This window comes from Panthera leo, chromosome B4, assembly GCF_018350215.1.
Source record: "Panthera leo isolate Ple1 chromosome B4, P.leo_Ple1_pat1.1, whole genome shotgun sequence".
Classification (NCBI taxonomy): Eukaryota; Metazoa; Chordata; class Mammalia; order Carnivora; family Felidae; genus Panthera; species Panthera leo.
The window spans coordinates 26,689,977-26,710,439 of NC_056685.1; the positions used below are offsets into that span (position 1 = coordinate 26,689,977).

A 20,463-nucleotide genomic window follows, 5' to 3' on the forward strand; every position below is an offset into this window, starting at 1 on the left:
GAGAAAACAATGGCCGGAGACCAATTCTGCTTCTTTGTGTCCCCCCCACCCACGAAAGCGAGTGAGAGTGAGGGAGGGGCAGAAGTAGAGAGAGAATCTTAAGCAGACTCCACATCAGTGTGGCTTGATCTCATGACCTTGAGATCATGGCCTGAGCCGAAATCAGGAGTCGGACGCTCAACCGACTGAGATACCCCAAGGCACCCCTTCATTTTAGATAAAGAGAAAAAGTCTACTTAAAACACAATACATAATATACTATAATTTAGGAGGAAGAAATAGAGATGATCTTGCACTGGCTGAGTTTGCATGTGGTCGGTGCATTCATGAATGTTTTCCTGCCAGTTGGCTTGGGCTTCCCTCAATTGGTTCCTTCAATAAATTCCTTCCTCAAATAAATAAATTCCCTCAATAAAACTGAGGGCAAGTGGGGGCTATCAGATAAGGAGTAGTCCAGCAGCAAGGACTTCTATGGCTAACGGGTGAGAATCTATCGCTCCTGACATTAGTGAGTGTTGAAAAATGTCCTGACAGTTTCTGAAGCATGCCAGAAGACGCTTACCTCCATCACATACCCCCTCATTAAACAGAGTAAGAGGTCCTTCCCAGACCCTGCGGCCCCGAGAGTTATTATCACCCCCCTGTCCCTCATGCCATGTCCACCTCTCTTGATCCCCTCCCCCATCCCCGGCTTAGCATCTCACCTCTCCCCCAAATGAAACTCAAAACCCTCTCCCCTCTTTTATATAGGGGGGTTCAGCTTGGCCCCAGCCCTGGTCTTCAAACTGCCTTCCCATTTCTCACAACTCAAAGCACAAGAGGACTTCACAGCCACCGACGTGTCTCTCCTTCGAGGGTCATTCAGCAGACTAGACTTTTTATCTGAGTTTATCTTCTGGGGTCTCCACTGACCAAACATCCGTACATTCCTTCCAGACGCAGAGAGTGCTCTGCTCATGACAGACTCTGGCCAATACTGTTCTCTTCACCCTGGATGTAAGGAGAGAAAACGGAAAAGCTATTTTAACATGAGTTCTCTCAGAATGGCGTCATTGTGAGACCCTTGTACTTTATTCTCTTTTTGCTTATCTGTATTGTTAAGTGATCTGTAGTATAAACATCTATTTAAAACATTTCACCTTTTGTAAAAGATTGTATCGAGCATGAAAGGTTATCATGTGTGTAATGTCAGTGAAACTGACTTTTTACCTAAAAGTTATAGCTTATAGAGAAAGACGTATACTTTTTCTCTTTATCTCAAAGGGAAGAAGCATAAATGGTTTGATATTTATTTTGTTTTTCCCTATCAACTATTGTGGCTCCATTGTTTGATTTTCTCACGTCATTTATGGGAAAATGTGATTGAACAAGAATTCTGGTAAATGTAGCAGGATTGGCCAAGGGCAGTTTGTAATCAGCCCATTGCTTATATAATCAGCAGGGTTTTAACCACTCAGGAAGGAACTTCCTGCCCTTTGTTTAATTAAAACAAGTTCTCTTGAAAAAAAAATTCCCTTTCCTGACTAGTATTTACATGAAGAATTGCCCACATTAAAAGCGGCCGCAGTCTATGAAGAGGCATCATTAAGCCAGCTATGAGTTTTCACGGTGCCAATGACCACTGTCAACAGGGGGCATGAGAGATATCTTAACCTTGAAAAAAATAGAAAAGCCTGTCTTGGCTACGATGATAAGGAAGTGAGGCTTAGATCTCCCCACAGTGTGATAACAGCTTCTGGGAAATTTACTCTGGGCTGTGTATCTATCGCTTGTTCCCGATCCACACATTTGCAAACGATCGTGTCACATTGCTGCTGTACCCGGCAAGGTTTGATTCTCTTCCTCATCCTCCAGCCCAAATCCTCATCTGGCACAAAGGGTTAAGAGGATAGGGCAAAGAAGGCAAGTTCTCATGAGATTAATTTCACCAGTCATAGGGGCACCTAGATGGCTCAGTGAGTTAAGCGTCCAGCTTCGGCTCAGGTCGTGATCTCGTGGTCCGTGAGTTCGAGCCCTGCACGGGGCTCTGTGCTGACAGCTCAGAGCCTGGTTCCTGTTTTGGATTCTGTGTCTCCCTCTCTCTCTGTCCCTCCCCCACCCACACTCAGTTTCTCTCTGTCTCTCAAAAATGAATAAACATTAAAAAAAAATTTTTTTTTAAGTTTAACCAGTCATCTGTCCAGCAAACCTAGCCAAGGACTAATGGTTCTACTAATGGAAGTCCCTTCTACTGCTGGTGGTTACCTGTGTCGCTTCCTGAGCCCCAGCGTCAGGGCTCCACCAACCACTCTCTCACCAAACCAGATGCCCAGAAGTTACCCTTAACTCTTTCTCCTTTACCTCCCACACCCAATTAATTGTAAGTCCTGCCAGCTTAGCCTTCTAAACTTTTCTTAGGTGGTCTCTTCCTCTTGTCCTTGCCCCTTGGACATTACAACGCTTCAGTTTTTACTTATGGATAGTCCATTCTTTGCAGCTAGGTAAGCTGAAGAAACCTGGGAATAAAGTTTGAAACAAAGGTTAACCAAGTTCTTTGCCCAGTAACGAAACCAGAAAACTGGCATGCCCTATTTTAGTCCCTCATTCTCTACTAGGCACATCCTCCACTGGTCTTACGCTTTCAAATCTGCCATCAGATTTTCAGCATTATCCCCTTGATGAAATCTGCCGCTGGCTCACTGTGCATGACAAGACGAAGTCGGCTCCTCGGTGGGGGGCTCGAGGGCCACCTGCCACTGGCCAGGCACTCTGGCCGCCCCTCTTCTCCTCTCTGCCTCACACCGCATGCTCCCTGTGTGCAGCTGCCCGGGGAGCTGTGTCTCAGCCCATGTGCCCCCCTCCAACTCCCCATCCACATCCCACACGCTTCTCATGTGATTTACATGAGAACGCCTACCTGCAACCGACAACCAAACCCCAATATCTTCTCCTTTCTTTATTGCACACCTCCAAACACACTCACAGGCCTATGAATCCCTATATGGCCTATGTGTGTCTACTATTATACTTAGCATATTGAATTCATATTATTCTTCAGTCCTCATGCTTTTCCTTATGGGGTATTTAGTGATTAAGTTCACAAGGGTCGAAGAAGAGCCACAGTGGTGTTAAAGTTTTGGCCAACAGGTTCAAGATCTTTCAGGTAGAAAAGATGAATCAAGGAGACACTTCAAGACGGCAGCGTAGGGAGATCCTAAACTTACCTCCTCCCAAGACAAATCTACGGCCACATACGGAATAGTTTCCTCTGAAGCAGTCCTGAAAATTAGATGAACAGTGCCTCCACAACAAAGAATAAAGAGTCACACTGAGATGACTAAAAGGAGCAAAAATGGTCTCCTCTGTACGGTGACCCACAATTGGAGGTATCCTGAAACTATGAAGCTTTTCCCTAAGGAGCAAGGAGTTTGTGCCCCACATCAGGCACCCTAGCCTTGAGCCACCAAGATGGGCCCCCAAAATGTAAAACCAATGAGGATTAGGTCCAGAGGAACCGTAGAACTGTAGGGAACAGAGAACCCGTCCTGAAAGGGCTCGAGCACAGACTCAGAGCACTGCCCTGGGACCCAAGTTTGGAAAGCACGCAGACCATTTGTGAAGAAGGCTCACTTACTAATTACGGTGATTGCCAGAGAGGCAGGAACCTGCTAGGACTCCCTGCAGAGAAGGAAGTGTTACTAAGAGCCCCTTTTGCGATCTCACTCTACCCTGCTAATGTTGGGGATGGTAGGTGTCACTTGGAAATCTTCCTCTAACCTGCTAGTGCGGGTGGGCGTGCCTCCCTTCTCCCACAGCCTGTGGTCACAGCCACAGCCGCACCACAGCCAGCCAGGCACGTGCCTCCCCTCCAATGCACTACAGTCGCGCCACAGCCCGGCAATCGGCCTGTTCCTACACACACACACCACAGCTCTGGACCCACCACAGGCAGCAGGCATGTCCAGCCCACAGGGGGGACACCTTTGCAGTGCCTGGTGGCCAGGGGATTGTGACTCTGAGCCCCATGGGTCATTTTCTATACAAGGCCACTCTTTCAATCCAGGGAGAGGTAGCTGTTTCACTTAACACAGAGACTCGGGCAAAATGAGGACACAGTGGAATATGTTCCTAACTAAAGATTAAGACAAAAACCTCAGAAAAAGACCTTAAGGGAATCGAGATAAGTAATCTACTTCATAGAGAGTTCAAAGTAATAATGCTGAGCTATGGAGAAGAGTGAAGGAAAACACAGTAAGAACTCCAAGAAAAGGATAGAAAACATAAGAAAGTGCCCGACAGAAGTCACAGAGCTGAAGAATACAATCACTGAACTAAAAAATACACTAGAGGCTTTCAACAGCAGAATGGACGAAGCAGAAGAACAGACCAATAAGCTGGAAAACAAAGCAAGGGAACTCATCCAAGGAGAGCAGAAAAAATAAAAAAATTTAAAAAAAAAGAAAGATTTTAAAGTGCAGCTATCTTAAGGGACTTGTAGGACAGCATCAAGCTGAATACCATCCGCATTGTGGGGGCTGCAGAAGAAGAGAGAAAGAAGAGGCCGGAAAACTTATTTGAAGAAATAATGGTTGAACACCTCCCTCATCTGGGCAAGGAAACAGACAAGCAGATCGAAGAATCCCAAAACACTCCAAACAAGATGAACCAAAAGGGACTCTCACCAACACACATTATAATTAAAATGTCAAAAGCTACAGACAGAATCTTAAAAGCAGCAAGAAAACAACCTGGTACGTACAAAGGAAGCCCCATAAGGCTATCAGCAGATTTTTTGGCAGAAACTTTGTAGGCCAGAGGGAGTGGCATGGTGCATTCAAAGTGCTGAAAGGAAAAAAAAACAAAAACAAAAAAAACTTCCAACCAAGAACATTCTCCCCAGCAACATTAGCACTCAAAATAGGAGAGATTAAAAAAATTTTTTTTTGGATAAGCCAAAGCTAACGGACTTTATCACAACACTGACCTTACAAAAAAATGTTAAAGGGCCTCCTTTAAGCTGAAAAGAAATGGCTGTAATTAATGATGAGAAAACAGGGGCGCCTGGTTGGTTCAGTCAGTTAAGCGTCTGACTCTTGGTTTCCACTCAGGTCATAATCTCAAGGTTCATGAGTTCAAGCCCCACATGGGACTCTGCACTGATAGTGCACAGCCTGCTTGGGATTCTGCCCCTCCCACACACTCTCTCTCAAAATAAATAAATAAACTTAAGAAAATGATGAGAACATATGCATTAGTAAAAAAAAATCTCACTGGGAAAGGTAAATATATGGTACAGTTCATGGATGAATCACTTATAAAGCTAGTATAAAGATTAAAAGACAAAAGTAATAAAATTAAAACTGCAATAATCTGTTAAAAGAGACATAAAATAAAAAGATGTAAAATGTGACATCAAAAACCTAAAACATGGCAGAGGATTAATTTTTTAAAAAAAAAGAAAAGTTGAATCTTCACTGAGGGATCCATTCTTATGATGACATTTAAAGGCTAATCAGGGGTTCCTGGGTCCTCAGTAGGTTAAGTGTCTGACTCTTAATTTCAGCTCAGGTCACGCTTTCACGGTTCATGGGATCGAGCCCCATGTCAGGCTGTATGTTGACAGCATGGAGGCTGCTTGGGATTCTCTCTCTCTCTCCCTCTACCCCTCCCCTACTTGTGCTCTCTCTCTGTCTCTCTCTCTGTCTCTCTCTCTCTATCAAAGAAAAGGCTAATCAATGAGCAAGTTATAGCTAGCAAATTTTCCTATCAGACACTTCTGGTTTTTTTTTTTTTTTCATATTGCCAATTCCTGTTATACAGAAGACAGGGATCGATACAGAGATTTATATAAATGGTATTTATAATTTCAGACAATTATGATACATATTATATATTTAATTCTTGGGAGGAAATCGGGATAAATATTAAGAAATCTAGAGAAGGTTCTTTCCTAATTAAGGGATATCTTTAAGAAATTAAAAAGAAGAAGTCATAGAGATACATATGGAAGAACTACAAGAGTGTCCACAAAGCAAAGGAAATTTCAACATTCTGGTATTACCCCACGTGAAGAGAAGAAATTGTGCAGAGTTAAAATATCTAAGAAGTAGAAGTCACTGAAAGAGGAACTAAAAAGAAGAGAAGGGACAAAATGGAAGGACAAGAAATGTTGGAAACCACACTGGAGGGACTAAAGTCCAAGCTCATCCAGTTTTATAAAAAAACAAATCCATGTGTTCAAACAGGATATTAGCATCTGCTCTGTTGAGTCTTTGAACGTTCTGAGTGGATGGGGGGTTGGTTCTGATTCTACTGCTGATTTCTTCCACACGGGCACCAACTGTGATCTTCTCAACAGCAAGTTGCCCCATTAGTCGTATCATGTATCTAGTGTCATGCAACAAAATACCCCAGAACTTAGTCGGTTATTGTCTGAGATTCTCTGGTTGTCAGTTTGGGCTGGGCTCAACGAGGCAGGTCTTCTGTTGGTCCCACATGGGGTCACGCGTGAGAGAGAATCCCAGGCGGGTTCCATGCTGTCCGTGCAGAGCCCGACTCAGGGCTCCAACTCAGGAACCGTGAGATCACGACCTGAGCCGAAATCAAGAGCTGGTCACTTAACTGACTGAGCCACCCAGGTGCCCCAAGTGGGTGTATTATTAAAAGTACCGATTACACTTAGATCATAAGGTCGTCCCAGGTAGGTGGATGCAATATTCACCATCGTACAGGGAATGCACAGCTTAGCGTCTAGATAAAGTACAAAATTGTTGAGTGAATGAATGTAGCTGTAGTTTCCAGTGCAGGTCTTCAGGAAAATCATAACAGCTCCTCCTTTGGCTGTGTTCCCAGTCAATGCTCTTCTAGACTATCCTGAGTCACCCTGTGGAGTGATCACGGAAGGGGTGAAACTACCATTTCTGCATGATGGCAAAATTATAGCCGACACCTTTTCTTCATGCTTTTTCATATCCAACAGACCCTAAAGATCTAGAAGAGAAGGGGAACTCTGTAATAGCCACACCATGGTTCAGTAGTGAGCCTGAGACCAGAGAGCCACTTGAATTGTGCTCATTCCCCCATCAAAAAAGAAGCAAAAATGGGGCACCTAGGTGGATCTGTCAGTTAGGCGTCCAACTCTTGGTTTCAACTCAGGTCACGATCTCACAGTTCCATGGGTTCAAGCCCCGCATTGTGCTCTGCGCTGACGGTGGGAGCCCGCCTGGAATTCTCTCTCTCTACCTCTCTCCCTGCCCCTCCCCTGCTCACGCGGTCTCTGTCTCTCTCAAAATGAATAAATACTTAAAAAAAATTTTTTTTAAAGAAGTAAAAATATGTACCTTCACTGATCTTGGATGAGACCTTGCAACAGAAGAGACATCGGGTAAAAACTAGGAACATATGAATGAAGCACAACCTTTAGCGAATAATAATGTGTCAATGTTCATTCATTAATTATAACAAATGTACCATATTAATGTAGGATGCTCACAACAGGGAAGATTTTGTACAGGGTGTATGGGAACTCTCGGTACTACCCTCTCAATTTTTCTGTAAATCTAAGACTGTTCTAAAGAATAAAGTGTAGAGGTGTCTCGTTGGTTAAGCGTCAGACTCTTGGTTTTGGCTCAGGTCATGATCTCGCGATTGTGAAATCAAGTCCCACATCTGGCTGACATTAGGGAGCCTGCTTGGGATTCTCTCTCTCCCTCTCTCTCTGCCCCTCCCCCACTCCCATTCTATTTCTCTCTCTCAAAATAAATAAATAAACACTAAAATATTGTTATGTTTATTTATTTTTGAAAGAGAGAGAGAGAGAGACAGAACACGAGGGAGGAGGGGCAGAGAGAGAGGGAGACACAGGATCCGAAGCAACTCCAGACTCTGAGCTGTCAGCACAGAGCCTGACACAGAGCTGGAACTCACAAGCCGTGAGGTCATGACCTGAGCTGAAATCGGACACTTAACTCCCTGAGCCACCCAGACGCCCCTCAAAATAAATAAATAAATAAACTTAAAAAAATAAGGAATAAAGTCTATCTTTAAAAATGTATTGGGGCGCCTGGGTGGCTCAGTCGGTTAAGCGTCCGACTTCGGCTCAGGTCATGATCTCACAGCTTGCGGGTTCGAGCCCCACGTCGGGCTCTGTGCTGACTGCTCGGAGCCTGGAGCCTGTTTCAGATTCTGTGTCTCCCTCTCTCTCTGCCCCTCCCCTGTTCATGCTCCGTCTCTCTCTGTCTCAAAAATAAAATAAACGTTAAAAAAAAAAATTAAAAATGTATTGAGGCGCCTGGGTGGCTCAGTCGACTGAACGTCTGACTTCGGCTCAGGTCATGATCTCACGGTTCGTGAGTTCGAGCCCCGCATCGGGCTCTGTGCCGACAGCCCAGAGCCTGGAGCCTGCTTCGGATTCTGTGTCTCCTTCTCTCTCTGCCCCTCTCCCCCCTCAAAAATAAATGTTACAACTATCTTTTAATAGAAATTCTAAAAATGTATTACAAACACGCAGAATGGCGCATAATTAATATGCAGTCTAATGTGTGGACTAAGGTCACATCTCTTTTAGTACTCAAACTCAGTGACTCCTAGTGTCCGTGGGGTTAGCACAAAATGATCTTTTCCTTCCTTCTCTTCTCCTCCTAGAAAGAAACACTGGCAAAATCTGAGCAGCTCAGAGGGCCACGTCAGCTGAAGGGTCCTGCCGCAGCCACACAGGATCTTTGCTGGCGGGGGCTGGTGCCACGGCCCAGTGCCCTAAGCAATGTTATCCTGGGCACCACCACCAGCAGCCCGGTGTGTGTGGATGTTACGGTTCCTGGGCTGCCTTCCTTGTGTGTGAAGAGGTTGTGGTGCAGCCGAGTAACGTTGGTAACGACAGTAATGATCATTGCTAACATGTCTTCAGTGCCAGGCACTGTTTTAAGCACTTTGTGTATATTAACTCAATCCTCACAACCCTCCCGAGTAAAGTCCCGTTTTACTGCATGCCTGTTATGACGTTTGGCAGTTTCTAATAACATTAAACCTACACCATTGGACCCGGCAATCCTGCTCCGACTTGTATCCCCAAGGGAAATGAACATTTACGTTGACATCGAAACACGTGCGTGAATGCTTAAAACAGAATCATCCATCCTAGTGAGAAACCGGAGACAACCAAATTTCCTTCCAATTGGACAAATGGAAGGACATCACACAACGGAATACGCTCGGCAATACAGAGAAACCAACGAGATTTCACGTACCGTTTGCCCGCGATGTTGTTTCACGTGCTCCTCCGTGCCCCGTGTTTCCCAGAAACAGGTACTTCAATTAGTTGTTGAGACTTCGAAGAGATTCAAGTTCACTTTTTTAACAAGACTACTTCAGAAGTTCTTCTGTTAGGAACATAACGTCCAGTGGTCTCTCTTTTGTGAGGTTAACGCCATCGACGATCGTTGCTTAGATATATTAATTCACTAAGGATTTGCAAAATGAGGAGATTCTAATTCTGTCATCCCTTCTGGCAGCCTTCTGCAAAGAGAAACTTCCCTTCATCCATGTCTGATTAACCACAGGCATCTAACCTCCTCCAAAGGTAATTGACAAAAAAATGTTTCGTGTGGCTATGAACTTGTAAATGGGAATATAGTTGCTGTGTTTCGGTGCCCTGCTATTGGTATTCTCACTGATGCTCAAATCGTGTGGTATTTGACCACAGGGAACCTCCTCGAGCTGTTTCCAAGGTCACTGTGACATGCCCATTGTGTGTGTGTGTGTGTGTGTGTGTGTGTGTGTGTGTTTCATTAAGAAATAATTGGTGTATAACCTCATGTTGGTTTCAGGTGTACAATATAATGATTTGATATTTGGAGATTTTGTAAAATGATCACCACAATCAGTCTGGTTCCAGCGGTTTTCACGGCCTCCTTCCCTCAGTTAGAACAAGATGTCCCAGATTCATCGTGTGGATTTCCTGTTCCAGACTTGGGTTCCCTCATTTCTCCAAGGAGCTGTTATTCCTTTTAGTGGGAAAGAATATTCAGAGACCACAATCTGGGTGCTAAAAGTCATGTTTTATTTCTTAATATGACAGGGGTCTCAAAAAACTGATGTGGCCTGGGCCTCTCAGTGCATTTAAGAGACCCTCTGCTGAGTGCTATACGCATGCGCGCACACACACACACACACACACACACACACACACCACAGAATAGAGATCTAGGGCCTGCAGTTTGGGGAAAAATTCTTTCTCTCATCCACTCAAGGCCTGTACTATTTTGTCTTACCCTGTCATAAGAATATTATGCAATCACACACACAAATTGCTTTTGAGAAAATTGAAGAGCAAACTGTATATGGTGTAATCCCATTAACATAATATATAAATATGTGTGTGTGATTAAGTGAATATACAGAATACAAGACTAAAAATATGTTACCATTTGAAACTCTGAACTTTAGTCCTATGAAGCCACATGTTGTCCACCTTCTCCCCACCATTCCGCTTTCATTTTCCTCATTTTCTTCTCCCTTGCCTGAGAACCTTGCGGCACGCGGACTTTCTTCCGGTTCCCAGAATGCACTATGTCTCCATGCTTTGGTCTCCCTTCCTGGATGCTGCTTCTCCTTCCGGCCTAATCCTTCCAGTTCCTGGTCCTGTGCCGTGTCCCTCCCAGTGATGCCCTGAGAAGGTAGGTGGTTCTTTTCTGCCAAAGCACCTTGTTTCTTCGTAGAGCTCAACATTTTGTAATTATGTATTTGTTCATCTATTTATCACCTGATTCCCCCATTAATCCCTTAGCTTCTTGAGGGCAGAGGCCATGCTTCCCTCACTATTCTATACTCTGCAAGTATTTTTTGATACATGAAATAGTGAATATATATATATATATATATAGTATATACATAGTGTATTGTATCTAGATAGTGACTATATCTAGATATATATATATATATATATATATATATATATATATAGTGAATAGTGAATATATATATATATATATATATATATATATATAGTATATACATAGTGTATTGTATCTAGAAAGAGCTATCAAACTAGTAGTAGTAATTCTGTCTGAACTGGGATAACATTTGTCTTCTGTTTGCTTTCTAGTACTTTTCAAAATAAATTTGAACGCAAATATACATTGCTTTCGTAGTAAGAGGAACAACGCATATTTTTTTGACTTTTGCTTTTTGAGAGAGAGAGCGAGCGCGCACGTGCGTGCACTCAAGTTGGGGAGGGGCAGAGGGAGAGGGAGAGAGAGAATCTCAAGCGGATTCCACATCCAGCGCCGAGCCGAAATGTAACACCGTGAGATCGTGACCTTGGTACCAGTGGCCGTGAGATCATGACCTAAGCTGAAATTGAGAGTGGGACGCTTAACCAACTAACTCATTCAGGAGCCCTAATAAATGCATATATGTTTAAACCCTGAAGGCAGAAATGACACTTCAATACTTTCTTGAAGGTAAGGCCTTACGCCAGACTGGGTATCCCAGCCTCCACCCTGGGCCCCTAGCATGATGTGAACTGCTACATCACCAGGCCGGGTCTCCAGGCTGACACGTGTGACAAAGTGCCTCATTGTTTATGATGGACGCTTGGTCCCATTTGCGGTCCAGGGGGGAGTATCAGGCAGGGCTGCTCAAGGCACGACATTCAGCTGCCATCATCCCTGCTGTCCCTCCCAAGCCCCCGATCATTAAAAGCCTGTGGACTTCTCCACCAGGCTCCCGGTCTTTTTCAGAGGACCAAGCTCTCCTCCCTGTCCCAGAAGCCTGACCACCTGGAGGCTTACTGTTTCTGGAGCCACACGTCTGAATAAAGGAGGGGTATTCTGTAGGTGGTCCCACTTCCACGAGTAGGACGTGGCAGTTGAGATTCTTTTCCACAGAAGGAACAGAGAAGAGGCTGGTGAGTTTTCCAGACGTCCATGCTGGTCACAGCAGGCTTGCACCAGGAGGGTCACTAAATTCCGGTGCTCATTCTGGGAGCTGGGGCATGCTGCTTCCTGCCCACGCAGAGCTGGCAACAAACTCAGGAAAGGGCCCACACTCGTGAAGCTTCGTAAAACCCCCAACTAGGGCTCTATGAGGTGATGTGTTTTCCCAAACAGTCCATGAGAGACACCCAGAAGTGGAGAGGAGAGCCATCCCTGGGAAGGACTACAAAGAGTTTCATTCTGAGTTCCAGTTGGAAGACTCAAAAGGCAATGAAGTCACCCGTGAAACTCCTGGGATTTTTTTTCTAGAACTGGAGACACGGATGTTTCACCTGAAACTATCTGTGTGTTTTCCTTAGTTCACAATTTCAAAATGCCTTGGAGAACTCAAAGGGGAAGTTCCTGCAGCTCTCTGGGTCAGAAATGGAAATGTGCTAGGGGTGACTAATAACTCTCCGTGGCCTGACCTCTGGGACACGAAAATGTCTAAAAATTGTGGAAAGGCAGCAACAGGGAAAGTGTCCGTAGGCTGACTGCAGTCTAGGGCAAAGGCCACAGCTCGCTCCAAAACTGCACCAAGGGAACATTCATGTTGGCTTGCCAGAGAGAAGGCAGTGACTCACCAGCTTTTCAGATGAGCACAGACACTTCCTAAGCTGATGCAGTTCAAACTTACTCACCAGGCTGACCCTAGCAGTCCATGCCATGGCATCTGACGTAATACTCAAGACATGGAGAAGCACAGAACTGCAGAGAGCAGACAGAGCATCGCTTCTGTCTGGGGCTGTTTGTTCAGCTGGCAATGGGTACATACAATGACCGACGTCACGGGTGGGTCAGGTAGCAAGCAAACGAAAAAGCAATGAAATGACTGTGGCAGAACATGAGGATGTCGTGTACAGCAAGGCCTGGTAAACACACACCAAAAGGTGGGAATGGAGAGGAACAGTATATTTTTGTGCGTGTGGTTTGGACCTGAACTGGTCCTAGGACAACCAGAACTAGATTCTCTTTGTGTCCAAAGGAAAATGAGCGGTAGGCCAGGGCTTGAAATGCCAAGAAGGATGAGACCAATGTTCAGTCTGGATAAAAGAAGACTGAGAAAGACAGAAGTCCTCAAGTGTTTGAAGAGCCATCGCGAGAAAGAGAATTTGACCGTGCTCAGAGGAGGGAGCAGGGACCACTGTGAAATGAGGCAGGGAGATTTTAGCTCCCTAAATTTTCTAATAATTAGATCTCTCTGAAGTGGAAGGAGCTGCCTGGAGAATAGAGCTTTTCTGCCAGTGGGTGTGTGTAACAGAAGTTGCACGCATGTTACGATGACTGCAAAGGCCCCGTTCAACCCCATCTGAAGTCTGGATCGAGAATTCGGCCTCGTGCCTTCCTGGATGCCAGATGTCAGACTAAGGCCTTTGGTTACATAAATGGAACCCTCACAGAGCAGGTGTCATCATTCCCCCCATATTACAGATGAAGAAACCGAGGTTCAGAGAGGCAGAATAGTCTGCCTAAAGTTGCCCAGGTATTACTCAAATATCGCATGCTCCCCACCACACTAAATGAGCCATTCGTCTCTAGGCCCTTAAGGCAGAAAAGGTATTCTTTTTAAATGTTACCAAAATCCTACATTCCTAAAGTCATAAATGAAATTCTCTCAAGTGTAGAACCTAATGATTCCCCAAGCGTCTGATGGCATGCCAATGGACCCCTCTGCTGGAAGTCCTTTGGTTTCGTAATTAACAAGAAGAAATAGAATGAACAGGCCCCTTCTGAAACTTCCACTAGGAATCTCAGAAATTAAGTTTGTGTTCTTCATACCATAAAATCAATGCAACACTATTTCTTAAACTGGTGGTTCATATGTTTTTGTTATTACCATGCTTGTTTTGTCTTGTGACTGCGGGGGCTCTACGTCAGTCGTTTTCGAAGTGTGGTCTAGGGACCCTTGGGGGTCCTCAAGATCCTTTTAGAGGGTCCACAAGCTCAAAGCTATTTTCAAACAAATGTAAGTACATTGTTTACCCTTTTTGACTCTCGTTCTTTTCTCTCCGTGATGGTTTTTGCAGAGGTTATGTGACCTAAGACACCACAACAGATTGCATAGAGAAGCAGATATGAAAATCCACGTGTCTTCAATGAAGCCAGATATTAAAGAGGTTTGCAAAATCATAAAGCAATACCATTTTATGCAGTAGTTTTTTTGTTTTGGAAAATAGTTATTTTCTGAAAAGTTACTTATGCTAACATGCAATTGTTTTATTATTTTAAATAAGTTAATAATTTTTTTTTTAATTTCTCAGTTTTAAGTTCTAATATCATGAGTATCAATAGACACAACGGCCATACACAAGAGCTTTCTGTGATCCTCAACAAGTTTTTAAGAGCATAAATGTATATGTGACATGGTTTATAAACTAAGAATTAGTTTAATTAATAGCAATTTGACTTACTTTGCTTTGAATTTCACACACCATAAAAGGTGTTTACCTGGCCTCCATTTCTAACTATTGATATCCACCCTATCATCATGCCTCTAGTGGCTTCCAGGAATCTGAACTCTCCCTGTCTCTTGCCAGATAGGCTCAGCCAAGGCACCCCAACAGAATGACAAACCTAAGGTCTGGTGGTCTAGTAACTGTACTTGTACTTCTGTTTTACAGATGATGCTAACATTTGAAGGTTGTAAGGTTGTAAGGTTGTAAGTTTATTATTTGAGAATGTATCCATTTCATCTCATTGGTGCCTCCCTCTGACTTAACTTCTTGGCCATCTGAAAAATATGTCATTTGAATCACCATGTCACTGAGTCCCTGATGTTTCTTGTTATTCTATATGCTATATTCAAGAACTTGAACACTTTGAGATTTTACCCTATTTGCAAACTAACAATTTCGTATGACCCAATTTCGTGGATACTGACAGAAGACATGAAACTCCTGAATCAGAAACAAATGACTTTATTACTCACGGTAATAGCAATAGTCTTAGTGTCACCATTTGGGCAACTTCTCCACGTCCAAATTCCCACAAGGCAATGAAAAAAGGCCAGGTGATACCTGCACACACACTGAGTTGAGATACAGGAGAGGAACACTGAGCTGAAGGAACCCAAATCTTTTATAATGGGCAGTAAACCAGGCTGATTTTTGTCCCAGAAGAAGACATTATCTTTATTATACTGGATACACCCTCAATCATCTGACACTGTTTACTATATAAACATCCTTGAATAGATAATATAAAACAGAAGCCGTTAGTACCTCTGCAGATAAGACATAGAGAAACACATGAGGAAGTGGAGAATTGTCTCTAACAACCACTGCTTCCATTAACACACAGTGACCAGTTCTGAGCCCAAATTTGCATCATTTTCATTTTTATTTTTTTCTTTTCCCCAGTCTTATGAACAGGCCATAAGTCCTTCTTCCCCTGTACTTATTCAGGTATAATTATCCTTCTGAAGAGTTTTCTGGGTTTTTTTTTTTTTTCCATTTCCAACCAATTCAAGGTAGATATTTGGACACCTTCTCCATGCCCACAACAAAATTCAGAAACAAATCTATAGAGATATCAAAATAAGAACTAAAAAGGGGAGGGGAGATTGCAAAGTAAACACCAAATGAGAAACTCATTCTAGAGGGGCTTGGAAGGATGTGGATAAAATGATTCCCTGCCCTTTTGAAAATGGGCATTCTTAATTTTGTGTAAAGAAACTTTCTCCTACACCAAAAAAATACGATGTTCACTCCAACATTCACCTTTTAAAATCTGCTTACATTTCTGGTAGCATACCCAAGGAACTGTCAATAACAACTTCTTCTGGAAAGAACAACTCCGGACCGAGAAGGAGAGAGCACTTTCACTTTATTGCATTCTACTCTGTTGACTTATATGATAATAATTTAACATTTTTATTTGGCGTTTGCTTTATTGACCCCATTGCATAGGCTATCTGGCCATGGGCTTCCCAAACTGAAGCTGTTCTTTCTGTGCATCTTGACCCAGCAACCTGTTTCACATCTTCTACCTAGCTTAGCAATAAGCAAAGGAGATATCATAAATGTTTAATATGAAGAACCCTAACACAACAAATCCATTGGAGCAAGCCTGCTACTCAAAGTAAGCTGAGAATTGTTTCAAACCAATTTGTCCTGGATACTTTTCTTAAACCGTCTCAAAAATGCAGACAGACCTCACCAAGACCAGGGGAATGGAAGGTGACAACACTGGACAAAATCTCTGTATTCAAGACAGAAATACTATGAACTTCACATTACCTCTTAGAACAAAGACAACAGGTACTCTAACAATCCTTGAAAGTTTAAGGAGACACTTCTCATGAAAGTCAAGACTTATCTATCTTTGTTATCTCCTGGAAATTAGCAATACATTATCATGGAAAGAAGCTAAAGTGGGGGACCATTAACAGCTGGATTTGCAACCCCAATTCACCCTTAATCAGTTGTGTAACCATGAGCAAGTTACCTGAACTCTCTGAGTTTCTATTTCTGTTCTGCAAAAATGGGAATAAACACTTCCACCTTTAGATAAAGAGCTTGGCACAGAGCCTGGCACACAGTGGGCGTTCAGTAAGGTGTTGTTGTGTTGACTGGCGAGGATTACAACTCATTTGTTCTCCACAGTGTCAGTCACATTGTGAGTCATCAGCTCATGTTTGCTGACGACAGTTTGTGCCCTGAATCAGAGCTCAGTGTCCACTTAGAACAGGAAGCAAAGTTGGGTGTTAAGAATGTAGATTCTGAAAAAAAACAAAAAAACAAAAAAAGAATGTGGATTCTGCAGTCACGCCGCCCAGGGTCAAATCCCAAGTCCACCATTTCCTAGTTGATAATCCTGAACACATCCGTGACTTCTCTCTGCTTTAGTTTCCTTGTCTGCGAAGTAGGGGAAAACCAGCCTCACACAGTAAAATGTTGGCTTGCTTGCTACTCAGACAACACTAAATAATAATACAAAATAACACTACTAATTTGTATTATTAGAAGGGCAAGTCCAGGAGTGAAGCCGAATCATTCCCCAAACCTGAAATTCAAAATGAATCAGGAAATGCAGAGGTCACTTTTGGAAACAGAAGGGTCTCGATGACTCGGGTATTTAGAACTTTCTGAGAAGAGGCAGCTGCCGGAACGGAAGGGTTGAACTCCAAAAATTTCCTGTGCTCTTTTTGTGTGTGTGGGAAAAGAAACTGATTATCTTTACAGTACGTTTTCTAATAGTCCCGCATATGAGCCTCACATTTATATAGCAGGTCCTAAACAATCAAATTTGTTGATCTGCTTTTCGAAACACATCACGAGAAGAGTTTAAACCATTACCTGCTAATGCGAAGAAGCCCTTGGAAGACCTCAGTAACTTCAATTGAATCTTTCATAAAAATACTCCAGGACACCCTTGCCATTCATGAGTAATATAAGACCCACAAATCCTCAAACCGTTAACAACACAAACGACACTGGAGCAGACGATGAGCTTTTTCATGCATCACGTTTCTTTGAGGGTCACGTTTTCTTTGCAGATCCCCAAACCACTTGTTAACTGTAATTTAACTTGAAGTAAGTCTTGCCACATTCAGTGGAGATTTTTCACAAAGAAACACATCCTTTTTCAACTCATAGAGCTACTGAATGCACCGTGAACCTGCAGCCATGCTCCCCGCGTTCAATTCCTGCTCATACCTCTGCCGGAGGGACTGTGGGCATACCACTCAGAGTCTCAGGACCTCAGGTCCCACATCCCACCATAAAATAACAGCCCCTACTTCTCACGCTGGTTGTGGGATCAAAGCACATAGACCTGTGGTCACAGCCCCACCTGTGTAAAACCTGAGCCTTGGACTTAGTTCACTACATGATGTGAATCTTCTGTCAGCTCATAAAAATAAAAAGGTATCGTAAATCTGCAAATGTCATGGTCTAACCAATAGCTAGTGGAGTAGCTCATATGTTCCAGGTGCTATGTTATTAGTTCTAATCTCTGCAGCGCTGCCCTAAGATTATTACCTTCATGTCACAGAAAAGGCAATTGAGGTGCAGAAAGATTAATTACCTGCAAAAGGTCACCCAACCAGAAACAGCTGAAGCAGTGCCACCCCACTTCCGCAGCCTGATGCCCTTTGGTTAGACCAGGTGGTCTTTCCATTAACCCTCATTCCGCAACCTGCATGGAATACCTACTTTGTAAGCAGACCCCGGTACCACACAGCTGCACAGACCCGGGCCCTGACCCGAAGGAACCCCGTCCCCTCGGTCACCGTTTACTTCTCTTTCCTAATAATTCACGGAGGGCGCAGGTGACAGAGTTTTTCATACCCTTGATTCGTATGCTCTACAATTTGTTTGCCTCGCTCGCTGTTGCCATGCAAGATACGTCGCCACCCGCCAGGATGAATTCACAATGGCGTAGGGTGTCTGATAAGGAATAAGCTTTATTGGGGAAAGGGAAAATTAAATAGGTCAAGGGTCAACAAGAGAGAAGGCATGAGAGTTTGCTTCAAGAAATAGGCACCAAACAAAAATAGAACAAATGCAAGCAGATTTCACAGAGAATATAAGAAAGCCAAGGGTTTTGGACGTTGGGAGTTCCAAGAGCATGTTAAACAATACAGATTATTAAATCCAGTCACCTCCACATCAAGTCTCTTCCCCAGAAGTGCTCCAAATCAGTGATTTTTACCAAGGGATCCAAGAACAAACAATTCACACTGGCAGGGTTTGATATTTGCAAAACAATCAACATGACACGTCACATCAATACGAGAAAGGACAAGAACATAAGATCATTCCAATAGATGCAGAAAAAGCATCTGACAAGGTACAACATTCATTCATGATAAAAAAAAACCCTCTGCAAAGTAGGTCTAGAGGGAGCACTCCTGAAGATAGTGGAAGCCTTCTATAAAAAACCCACAGCCAGCATCATCCTCAATGGGGAAAAGCTGAGAACTTTCTCCCTCAGGTCAGGACCATGACAGGAATGACCACTCTCACCACTCTTATTCAACATAGTATTGGAAGTCCAGGACACAACAATCAGACAACAAAAAGAAATAGAAGGCATCCAAATCAGTAAGACATCGGGCTCTGTGCGGACAGTGACGAGTCTGCTTGGGATTCTCTCTCTCCCTCTCTCTCTGCCCCTCCCCTGCTTGTGCTCTGCCTTTCTCTCTCTCGCTCTCACAAATAAACAAATAAGTCGAAGAGAAGGCAAATTTCACCTCTACGTGGATCAAAACTGGGCTTTGGGGGCAAATTCTTTTTTGTTTCATCCGGTACAGTAAAAATGAAGAAATAACTCGATGTTGGTCATCCACTCTCCATTACCTTCCCATTCGCCCACTTCCCCAAAAGAGTTTTGGGTGGAGAATTAGGATACTCAAGGCTAATAATCACAACATTCACCCATCTCAAAACAGAGTATATTGACCAACTTGTTAAGGTGCCAAGTGGAACACAAAACAAATTAAGACTTCCAAGTAAAACTATCACGGATGCTCTGTGCATGGGTTGGTTACGATGCGCTCAGGCCATGAGACAGAGGGGAGTGCGCCGCATGGCTTCTTCAGAAGCTTCTGGTTCTATGAGGTTCTGTAGCACAAGTTCTGCCTGGCCAGGGTGGCTCCTTATATTCCTAGCCTTTCCAGGATTGTGTTGGAGAGAAAGACCTGGAAAGTCTGACAGTGAGCCTGAATTTTGAACACTCAGCACTAGATGGCACCAAATATTTGTCGAGGACCTGGTTTTTCTATGTTTGTAACTCCTCTCTAACTAGCAAAATGCCATTGAACTTTTTGGCGCAGTATTTTTTTTAACTCGTTGGTATCCCATCGTGACTTTTTTTAAGGGTAATTCTATCATCGGCACCATCTAAGCCTGAAGCGGATGCAGGAGCAGGCCGTGAGAGCCCAGTGTGGAAATATGATCTCCAGGTATGTGACCTGGCTGAGGAGCGGCTCTCCGTAAACCCTGGTTATCAAATGTATAAATAACCCAGTTTCATACTTCAGACTTCAAAGGCCAAGAGCAGAAGGATGTATACAAGTAAAAGAAGCAGCACAATTCAGTTCAGAGTAACACCGTTCTGTGTTCAGAATTTGTGAAATTTCCAAGGTTGAGTCTACGCCTTTCTGACGATAGAAGAAAGTCAGGTTTTAACTGGATCGCAATGTGATGCACGGGTTATTGCTTCTCTTGTGTTTTCTCCTCCTCCTCCCCAAAGACCTTTTCTGAACGGCCAGTTACAAGGGCATGAGTCAAGCCTAAACACATGGGTCCCTGGCGGCCAACGAAACTTGGCCTCTTTCATTTACTTTGGGTGCTAAGAATGACACTCGCCAAATAAGTGCGCGGCCAAAACTATCTATAACTCTCCAAGTCTCTTGCCTGAGCCCAAATGCCCTCCACGCGAAAAATAGTAACAGCTAACATTTCCTGAACACCTTACTGCATGCCGGGTGATGTGTTAAGTCCTCTGAACGCGCGCTTCATCCTGTAAGAAGCCTTTGAAGAAGGTAATATCACACCCATTTTATGGT

The 20,463-nt window shown here is 43.6% G+C and overlaps 1 pseudogene; it reads right to left on the minus strand.

The window, feature by feature from the left end:
• Positions 1–20,463, minus strand: part of LOC122225317 — a 42,842-nt pseudogene that overhangs the window by 3,526 nt on the left and 18,853 nt on the right.